The sequence below is a fragment of the Periplaneta americana genome, chromosome 4 (assembly GCF_040183065.1).
Source record: "Periplaneta americana isolate PAMFEO1 chromosome 4, P.americana_PAMFEO1_priV1, whole genome shotgun sequence".
NCBI lineage: Eukaryota > Metazoa > Arthropoda > Insecta > Blattodea > Blattidae > Periplaneta > Periplaneta americana.
This window is the reverse complement of record NC_091120.1, coordinates 30590878-30602029: the sequence shown is the minus strand read 5'-3', so window position 1 is coordinate 30602029 and position 11152 is coordinate 30590878. Positions and strand designations below refer to the sequence as shown.

General features: G+C 34.5%; 1 long non-coding RNA gene across 1 annotated transcript; it reads left to right on the top strand.

Annotated features, from left to right (window-relative positions):
- Positions 1-1413: 1413 nt before the first annotated feature.
- On the top strand, positions 1414-10153 carry LOC138698796 (uncharacterized). The gene is made up of 3 exons (XR_011331938.1): positions 1414-3046; positions 6680-6781; positions 9977-10153. It is a non-coding gene; the product is annotated as an uncharacterized lncRNA (long non-coding RNA).
- The last annotated feature ends 999 nt before the right edge of the window (positions 10154-11152 follow it).

Genomic DNA, 11152 nt, shown 5'->3' with positions numbered 1-11152 from the left:
TTTAGGGTTTTAGTTCGTAAGCGTCAAGTTGGCTGGCCTGATTTAGAGATGTCACTGCATAATTAAGGACGTAGTAGTGCATTAATCTGTTTCATTTTGTTGTTCTTTTTCAGGTTCATAGGTTTTGCGATGTCAGGTTGATAGGTTTTGCGATGTCAGGTTGACAGGTTTTAAGATTTCATGTTGACAGGTTTTGCGATGTCAGGTTAGTTGTAACACGTGCCAATGTGCTGGGTTGCATTGGTAGGGCAGTGCATCGACAGGCTGTAAGAGACTTGACAATCGATTCAGTCAGAGGCGGACATAAAGTAACAAAGTGAAGAGGTCTGCAATTCTTCCAAATTTTGTGAATTCCATATCAACTTCAAAAAATTATTAGAATCAAAAGTTTAACTTCTGTAGTATACAATATAATGCAATTGTATAGAAAGATATTGCAAATTGAGTAACATGGAAAGATAAAAAAAGAAATGTAATCAAATACTGTAATACTTTTAATCACGATTAATGGACGTAGGAGTAAAATATAGATGCGACCTCTTCACTGAATCTATCGGCATGCGTCAGGGTAGAGTTGATGTGCCGAAACTCTTCATTCGATTTCGAGTGATGGGTAGGCATAAAACTCTCGCCTAACTAGTTCAATTAGAATAGCTGGATACCTTCTAGAAACAAAATTCTCTTCATCTATACTTAGCAATAATTGGTTAATTTTCACACGAATTAATTAATCTCAAAGATTAATGCGATTTGGAACATGAATTTAAATTAGTGACGGAAGGTATCCATACAGTCAAATTGACGCATGCAATGGATTCGTCCCATAAAATTTGAGAGGAACAGCAAAATTGATCGTAAACATAATGCAGCACAATTAAATATTAAATATGAGTAAATGTAATGAAATAAGTTTTAATACTAATATGGAGATATCTTTGATATTCATGATTAAATAATAAATGCATTTTATGTTGATGTAATGAAGTAATTGAGAATGGATATGATATAATATATAAATACAATTTAATTATGTTGCAGTAATGAAGCAGTTGAGTTGTGTTAATGTTGAACAAGTCAGTTTTGATAATTGAGGTGCATACTTATGTTTACGATGGTGTTGGGTTGTAGTGTTAGATTGCTGTGAATCTCGCCCGGCTGATTGGCTGCCGGAGGGGTGATCGGAGCGATCTTCCGATCTGGGGATGTGTGTGCTCACGTCTTATCGCGTTACGTCGACTTGTTAATTAGCTATGAAGCCCCTGTAGGTAGTGAGGTTGGCGTGTGCAGATGCATATCCAGATGTGAGGAGATACTACGTGAGCCATGAATGCCAATTTCTTCCAAATTTATTAAAAAAAACTATTATAAAGTAATGGCGGCCCTTTATTAACTTCCCCTTCATGATCCTGTGACTCAACGTGTCGAAGGGGTGGCAACAAGAAAATGTGCCAGGATTCAAATTGCAATGTAGATGATTCACGAAAGATTTCATGAAACTGAAATTAAACAAATTTGGCAAATCGTTTTGTTTTGGATGCAACTGAATAAATTTAACATACTCTTAAAACTAAATGTGATGCCTAGTGTAATAGATGCAGTCTCATAAGTAATGTTTCGGAGCAAAATATTAATTGGTTTTTGTTGTGACAACTAGTATTTAAAATTGACCATTACTCCATGATCTTGAGTCTCCAATCAGTGAGGTTCATCTCGCGATGTTGCAAGTAACTGGTTTTTGATATGGAAAATTGGGCGACAACTCGTTCAAACTGCTTCAGAGTTCTGGAAATTTCTTAAATACAAGAAATGGGATGGTAGTCTGAAGTCCCAATGTTGTCTATAAATCAGGTGTGATAGCATTTCGATTTTTCCCAGTTCCTGGACATTTGTTCCAAGAGGTATGGAATCTCAAATTTTTTTGTTGAAAGGGAACTTTCTTGTAATAATTACGGATGCTCCTTTCTCTTCTTAGCTCTCTATTGGTTTCTTAAAACTAACCGAACTCGTTTCTACCCGTTTGAGAATAATTCCCATCGACGTACGTCCGTTTGGAACAAACTTCTAGCGAGTCATACTTTCACAATACCTTCAGACACAACGTTACTTTGGGGCGGACTGATATCGACCACCTGTGGTGTTACGGTTGCATACCTTTGTTTTATCACAAGTGAAAATTCTGATAAATGTAATATTCATGGCATTAGGAGTGAGATTTCAAGATATCCATTCTGCGTTGAGTTTGTTACGGTGTTAATTCATGAGGTATCTACATATCTACACTTTTGCAAGACCTTCAAAATGCCTTAATGTGATGTATTATATCGTATGAAGCAATAATTTCTTCTGAGAATATGAAGTACTTCTTGCAAATTGTCTTCCAAAACTCTGCATGTATTCTGAATTTTCCAAACCTGAGATCTTCCAGGACGTCTTAAATCTTTCATTACTGAAACACTGATACCATCGTTACGTTTACTCAAGTCACATTCACCCTCGACTTCACATATTCTAAGCTTTATAACGTTGGTTTGCAGTAGTGTTTTAGTAGAACTCTAATCACATAATCTCCCGAATAATTGCGTTCTGTAAATTGGATTGTCCAACTAAAGAAAACCATCGAAGTCTTACAAAACTCCAAAATTGAGACATGGGCATCATTTAAGAGGCTATCGAATGAGATTAGGTTGAATGAATTGTTGGTTTTAATGCAGTTGCGTCCATAAATTTGAGTTTCTACTACCACATCCTATATATGAATAGGAAAACTTTCGTGAGTTTTGTTAAACTGCTACTTTTTGCATCCCATATTTGGTTTATTCTCAATATGAATAGAGATAAATGAATTTTTATATTTAAACTTTATTCTGAGGCACATTTTCTTGGCGAAACAGGATCAATATAATTGAACTTTTATTGTAAAGCTGAGCCTTGTTTCGATATTATTTCAGGTGCTTTTGGGAGACTGGTGATACGTTATGCTGAGGGATGCTGTGAAACGTGTGTATAGATACGCAGAACTGCTAAACAGTTAACCATTGGAAATTTGGTTAGTAAAATTTTACAGTAATTGTTTTCGTAACATGAGCTGCCATATTATAGAGCATTGGTTGTAACTTGACATTTTAGAACTGATCTAATCTTCAGATATTTATTGGATATCGTAATTTGGCTAAAATAATTTAAAACTACTGACTTTCACCTAAAGGATTCTAATTTTCTGCTGGAATGTTGTCCGCTGGCATTTCTGGTAAGAGTCTAAAATCGTGTATGTTGCCAGTGCGGTTCAAAGTTCAAAATGATACTAAAACATTAGTTATATTGTAAATTCATAATGTGTTAAGTCTTGCAATATAGACATGCATAGCATCAGATTAAATTCGTCTATTTCGGTGATAAATTTTATTATAGTTTCACCTCTCGAAAAATTTTCCAAATTTCATGGGTTTTGTATAATGAATAAAACTAAACTGGTAACTACAGTTGAAATTCTGGACGTTTAGTTACTAGGCGTGGCAAATATGATTACCAATTGTTAATTGTTTATAAAATAACATGAACGAAAATACAATCTTAGTTTTTCCCTGAAGGAGTAAAAAAAACTCGTGCTCAGGGAGATTTCTGAACACAAAGATAATTATTTGACACAAACTGGGTCAAGAAAAAAATTACATGAATAAATTAAACTTAAAAATACAATTTCAATTTTAATTGAAGTCATACAAATATATATACATATTGAATCAATATATATTCTTTAAAAATTAAATTCCTAACGCTATTTTTGAAATTTCTGATACTAAAATTTTCCAAATTTGGGTATTTATCAATTATTTTATTGTGTAACCTTGGACCAAAGTAGGTACCATGACTCAGGGCTGTGCTTGTGAAACACTTTGGTTCCTCTAGTCGTATAAAATCGGATCTTTTAGTTCCATATTTATGATACAATTTGAATTAAGATTTTTATGTATGAAGATTAATAAGGCAATATAATAAATCTGTTTAACTTCAAAACATTCAAATCTGTAAACAAAAGCTCGGATGAGTAATCAATTGGTTTATTAAGGCATATTTTAATAATTCTTTTCTGAATAAGTATTAGTGGAGTGAGATTAGAAATACATGTCCCCACCCTAAAATTCCTTACTGGAGAATGGATTGAAATAAAGCTAAATAAATGAGACGTAAATATTAATTGGTAAATATGACCGAAGTATAACAAAGATATAAATTGTTTTACGTAATCTATTGCATAAATATGTAATGTGTTTGTTCCATCGTAAGTGTTGGTCGATTGTAATGCCTAAATACTTAATGTTCTGTAATTGTTGACTTCCATTCTGAGTAACGAATTTCTTACAGAACTTCCATAATTCAGTTTTCTTTTAATTTATGTTAGCTTCTTCCGGTCTTAAGAAAATGATTACTAGCATAGCTCGAACCACTTTATGAAAATTTGTACTTGAAATGGCTAATATGGATAGCACAATCTACTATATACAGTCGCGAAGCTCAATATGTAGTAAAAATGCAAACATGGATAGTTGCCCACCACTAGGATTGCTACTATCGCCTCATCGCAGATTGCTCTCCTAGCAGCCGACAAAATTTGTTACTTTCGTTGTTCTTTTGGAAAAATTAACACCTTCCTTTCATTATTGAAATATTAAATGCATAAAGTTAATTTATTATTTTAATGAAGTATATTAAATTCCACCATAAACTCGAAGATACCTGCAAGAAATAAGTTAATATAATTTTTGTCTGTGCAAAACGAACTGAAATTTATTATAATAGCTTCACTCGTTCAAGATTATAGCGATAATTAACTATGAAACCAATAAATATTAATTTGCATTTCCCTTTACAACAATAATAATGGAAATATGAATTAATGGAGTAACTTACGTGTACCGGTACTTGTAGTGTAGTCTTACGTAGTTAACAAAGTGGGATGAGGTTAAGCAATAATAATCACACCAGAATTTGAAATAAAACGTGATCAATAAATTTTATTGTAACAGACTTTTTCTACATCTCTAGTAAAGCAACAAATAAAAATAACAAAATTAACAGCTATAATTAAAAACATTTCCTTTGGAAAAAAAAAAGTTTGCCTAAGCAATAATAATCCCACCAGAATTGAAAATAAAACGTGATCAATAAATGTCATTAAAACAAGCTTAATTTTTCTACGTCTCTAGTAAAATATTATTATTCCAATTATTGTATTTTAGCCATTAACATTTTCATTACAACCAATAAGGAACATTTCACAAGCATCAATGTGAAAAACGCAACGAGCTAGCACTCTATGGAAATACGATTCAGTCCAAAGTCGACCGTGGACAGTCTATTGTTTCTAGTTGCTAACCGCTTGGAGCGCTTTATCACGAGATTTGCAAAAAATCACCAAGCTTCGCGACTGTATATAGTAGACTGTGTGGATAGTTCGACCACTCTTTAAAAAAGGGAAAATAGAACCGACCTTAACAATGGTAATGTCTGCTCAATGTAGTCATAAAATACTAGTACAGATGCAAATATCACCAGATGACTAAACATTGGCTCAATACTTCAAGGTTTATAAAAAAAAAAAGAGATTGTTCTGGTTATATATTCATACTGCAACTGGATACAAAAATGGAAATTCAATTTGCCAACTTTCATTATATTCTTCGTAAGGTTTTATGGAACAAGTTGAGAAATAATGAAAGGTAAACGATACCCCAGGAGTTTGATTAAAGTGATTGAGTGCGTGTTTAAAAGCACAAAATTTGTAATTGACAACGGTGTGCGGGTTGGAAAGAAGGCTGAAGAAACGAACCACGATGTTATTCAGGGATGTTTCTTACCTCCAGCCTTAGCATATATATCGACAGAGCTTCATTAACAGTGGAAAAATGTCTTAAGGATTTTTATAAAATAAACGCCGAAGAATGGAAACTGCCTTATTTGCAGACAGGTGATTTTTGAAGAAACTGAAAACTGGCTTGAGAGCAGCTAGCAATATTAAGTAGTAATGGAGACGTTTACTTTGAAGATTTCAGATGTTAAAACAAAATCTAAATTATTTGAGGACAATGACCAACGATGCAAGATAATTTTGAACAAGATAATTGGCGAAGTATTCAGTTTTATTTAAGTCTTATTTTTTATCGTATTGAACTGAAGATTTAAATATAGAATTGAACAAATTTAGACGAATGGGGGTAACAAGAACAATAAAAAACAAGACTCTAAAAACTACTCAAATTAAATTTTACATAGACATGCACTATCAATGGCGACCTATGGATTGAGAATTTGGCTTTGAATAGAACTGATGAAGGAAAATATAATTATCTGAAATGAGATTCTTGAGATCGAGCTGGATTTACTCTCTTGGATCAAATTTACACGAGGATGGAACATGCCACTGGACTTAATTCGATAGTTTTATCTATGAAGAGAGGTCTCCTGTCTTGGAATCTAGATATTTTTCTTTGCTGTTCTAAGTGATAATCTTCAAATCTCTTTAGCCTCATTTTGATAACTTCAATACTTTAGAATGTTTATGGCTTTGACAATGTTTAAAAATATTTTGTAGTAGGCTTTGGTTTACTCGTTGATGCTACTATTACTGGTTACAGCCGTATTATTCACTTCTTATATTGACGTTTGTTTTATACTTTTTTAGGTGGAGTATCTGGGTCGAAGTGATACCCCTACACTACCAACCAGCCAACTGAAAGAATCTTATGGAAGCATTACCAGAGATACATCTGAAATTCCAATTCTGGTATGAGACTTTAGTTCTATTAATATAGGCCTAAGTACTTCACGTAGTTATTGCTAAATTGGGACTGGGCACTTCATTGTAACAGTAACGTTATTACTCCAGAAATTACAAATTATTTTGGAGTATCGTTGACATTTTTTACTTTCACTAAGTTAAGATATCACTTAAGATAGATTCCAGTTGATCTACTGTAGACGTAACTCCATCATTCAACAACAAAGTTAGAGGGGCTTAAGTTGTAACGCTGTAATAGAGATTTTTCGCTTGCTATTATACCTGTTAAGGTTTATCTTGTCTCAGTAGCAATAAAACCAAGTCCCTTCAAATGAGGGTGGAGATTATAGGAGGGTTGTAAATTTTCAGGATTCCTTTCAAAACCTTGTTATTTTACAGGCTACCGGAACTCAATTTCTTGAAAGACAAGCTCAGTGACGGAACTACACAGTACGAAGAGAGATATTTTGTAATTTTATTTTGCGCTACAGAATGTATCAACTGGTCCCTTCCGCCACTGGATGGATGGACGGCACCGCTCCATTCCCCCATCGCCATAACAATACAGACTAAGTAAGACATATCTCCTTTCTCTCTCTTTTCACAGTGAGACAAGATAAATCACACAGACTCTAACAGCCCATTTCTGTTCGTTATTCAATAAAATCAACTCCAAAATTCACATGATTTCAGACAAGTTACTAGTGTGTAAATTGACGCGTTCTCTTGAATGCCGGAATTCTGTTTGTTCCTAAAAATGTAAAATTACACCGGGAATATTCGAATAAGTGAACCGAGAGCCTCGTGTATAAATAGTATCTACTATGCCGAGCAGTTTTTATGGGAATGGCAAGATGCCGCCACTCCTCAAACTGCAAGACCTTGAATTTTTAAGACATTCGGCACTACAGAAAGTCTCGAAACTATTTATAGTAGTTGAACTTCATATAAATTTAAAAAGCTAGCCACCGGCTCAGTCGGTTAAGGCGCTTGCCTGCCGGTCTGAAGTTCCGTTAGGGCGCGGGTTCGATCCCCGCTTGGGCTGATTACCTGGTTGGGTTTTTTCAGAGATTTTCCCCAACCGTAATGTGAATGCAAGGTAATCTGTGGCGAATCCTCGGCCTCATCTCGCCAAATACCATCTCACTATCACCAATCTCATCGACGCTAAATAACCTAGTGTTGATACAGCATCTTTAAATAATCAACTAAAAAAATTTTAACTATATTTTTACTATTTGTTAATGAGCCGCTAAATTTTATAAATGATCGTTTCAAGTGCAAGTGTAAAATGGAGGAATTTAATTATGAATAAAATCAGTCGAGAAATAATTTCTCTGCGTTTTAGAAACTGAAAATTAAAACTGGACATATAGTAGTTAGGTTAGCCTAGCAGGCTGCTGACAGTATTACACGGTGTTTAGATGCTATAAATTACTTTCAATACTAGACTCAAACCTGTTGAAAATGTAGAAATAACACAAGTTAATAAAAATTATATTTCCTAGTTATATTTCCACCGTTCATAAATATAATTCATTGCAATTTAATTTCAACATTTCTGATAAGGTCTCCCCTCGCACAGTAACAGTGATGAGACGTTCAGAGCTAAAGTGGATAAAGTCCATGAGACGTAGTTTTGAGATAATAGGACTTAAAGTTAACTTGCTCTAGTGGATTATCTAATTTCACTAGCAATAATTTTATTGCTCCATTCTGAAATTTTAAATTTATAAAATATAAAAAATTGTGTTAATTGATGCAACGCTTTGGTGACTTGATTCACTATGGCTCAGAACATCGTGAACAAAATATAATCTGAGCCAAAAGTGACTGGTGTCACCTACCGGCGAATGCTTGGAATTAAGACTTGATCCATTACTCCTCGGAAAAGGTCCAACTTCAGATAATCAGAAACTGAATTAAACTTAATTTATGAAAATTTGTGACTTGATCCACTTTAGCTCTGAACGCCTCAATGATCCTGAGATGGTCACATACCCGTTCTCTTAGTCGTCAGACCCCAGTCCGTGATTAGCCTTGAATTGTACACTCGCATGAAATTTGAAAGCAATAATGGGTTGCTTGAAACGCTTCACGAAAATCAAAATGGGAACAGAATGAAGCAGAAGTTATTTAAAAAAAAAATACTTAAAATAAAGGAGTTCAATGTTCTGTGTAGATGAGATTATGCGTACCTACACACATTAACAGCCACTGCCCAAAGTTAATATAACGAAAGAAGAAACTCAAACTATTAAAGCTACTTATGAAACATACTGAGCGTAGTTTTGAACTGTCAGTCCCATCTATAACAAATATTCTAATTACTTAAAAAAAAAAAATCTCCCTTAGTCTGCCGCCATTTTTAAGGCGGGCTCAGACATACAAACAAGAATTCAGACAATGAATATTGTATAAGTAAGGGTAAATGGAACGAGAGTTCTTTCATAATGCAACGGTCGAAAAGGAATATTACAGACGTAGACAAATTATTAGACTAAATTAATTATATGTGCAACGAAGCTGCATTTATCGGGAGAAATAATGAACAAAAATGTATTTTGCACATATATAATGAACAGAAAATTGAGTCTTGAAAATTTTTTAATATTTTGTGAACATTCCCTTATTGTTTATTAACACGTTGATTTTGTCAGGGATGCTGGAAACCAAAGTTTGGCACTTTCTTTGAATATCAGCATCATTTAGCCAGATATCAGACAGTGCTTAAATCAGTCCATGTTTTGTTGTAAGCCTCTTTTTGTTCACTTTCTTCTTCAGTATAGATCACAGATTTTCAATTTCGTTCATATCCGGTCTTCTTGCAGGCCATGGGAGAATATCTTCTGCAGTATATTATTAAAACACCAGTAGTACCAACATAGCCAGAAAAAAATATACTTAACCATTAGGAAAATATACCAGAAGAAGTAAACAATCACATTTACAGCAATGGAGACTCTGTGAATTATACTGATAGTTCATATGACGAATTATATTATGTTTCCAAGAAAACGTTTTAGTCTAATAATTTGTCCACGTCTGTAATTTGTCACAGTCTGTATATTTCTGTATGTTAACGCAGTTCGTTCGGTCCCATGTTCACTTCTTGCTGAAAACTTCCCAACTTTTGAAATTTTTCTTAGGTCGAAAACTCTTTACTCAAAAGAATCAAACATAACTAATCTCTTATTTCAGGACACGTGCTCGAGGCAGACGGTGAGGAGTCGGGAAATCGGCAACGCGCATCAGCAAGTGCGTTGTTAAAGTGTGTGGAATGAAGATTGGAAACTAGCAATGTGAGGTTAAGTGCAGTGTGGAATTGAGTTGTGTGAAGTGGAGGCGCAGTGAACATGTGAACTGAAGAAAAAATCTTGTATTTTGATATAATGTTTAAACATTGTAACTGAGAAAATAAAGCAATTTTGTGTTTAAATTGATTTTTAGTTGCATTATTGTAAGAGATAAAAAATATTTCCAGTTCCCAGATTCTGTATGGAAAAAAAACTGTCTGAAAAGGCCTGAACATTCTTAGCTGTAATTAAAACGAAGCAAAATAAACTGCTCACACTTTAACTTTAATTCTCTAAAATTAAAAGTATCTCGGATATCTTTTGCCCCTCAAATTTTAAATGTAGAGCTAAGAGCGAATCACTAAGAAATTTGTAGAGTGATTAATATAGAACTGACACATTTCTTTCATTAATTGTTTCAAAACGAATTGTGCTAGCGACAACTTATACCTAAAATGTAGAGGAATTTTGGGAGATTATTTACCTCTATAGCAAATGTTGAAAATGTCCTCCATCCTGCATAAGGCACAACTCAACACGTCGTTCCATGTTACTGGCCGCTTGTTGGAGGACTCTGTTGTCAATAGCTTGAATCTCCTGTGTGATGTTGTGCTTCAGATCGTCCAATGTCTGGGGACGTGTGGCGTAAACCCTGTCTTTTAAGTAACCCCATAGAAAGAAGTCCGGCGTTGTCAAATCCGGAGATCTCGGTGGCCACAGGTTCCTGGAAATTATTCGGTAGTCACATAACCGGATAAATGGAACCATGCTTCATCTGTGAACCATGTGGTGGACAATATGGCAGGATTTTGCACAATGAACGTCTGAAACAAACTACAATAATTCAATCTTTTATTCTTATCTGGTTCCTGTAGCTGATGAACAACCGTAACCCTATATGGCTTTAGGCTCTGACACATTGAGTAGGTGTACCCTGTCTCCTGCGACAAACGTCTTAATGATTTTTTGGGTGACTACTCTAGTCGTGCTCTTACGTCAACAACCGTGGGAAGCCTAGATGAACGATGCTTGCCCTTTTCACTCACCAGAGATCCAGTTGTTTCCAATTTTTTACCAGTCC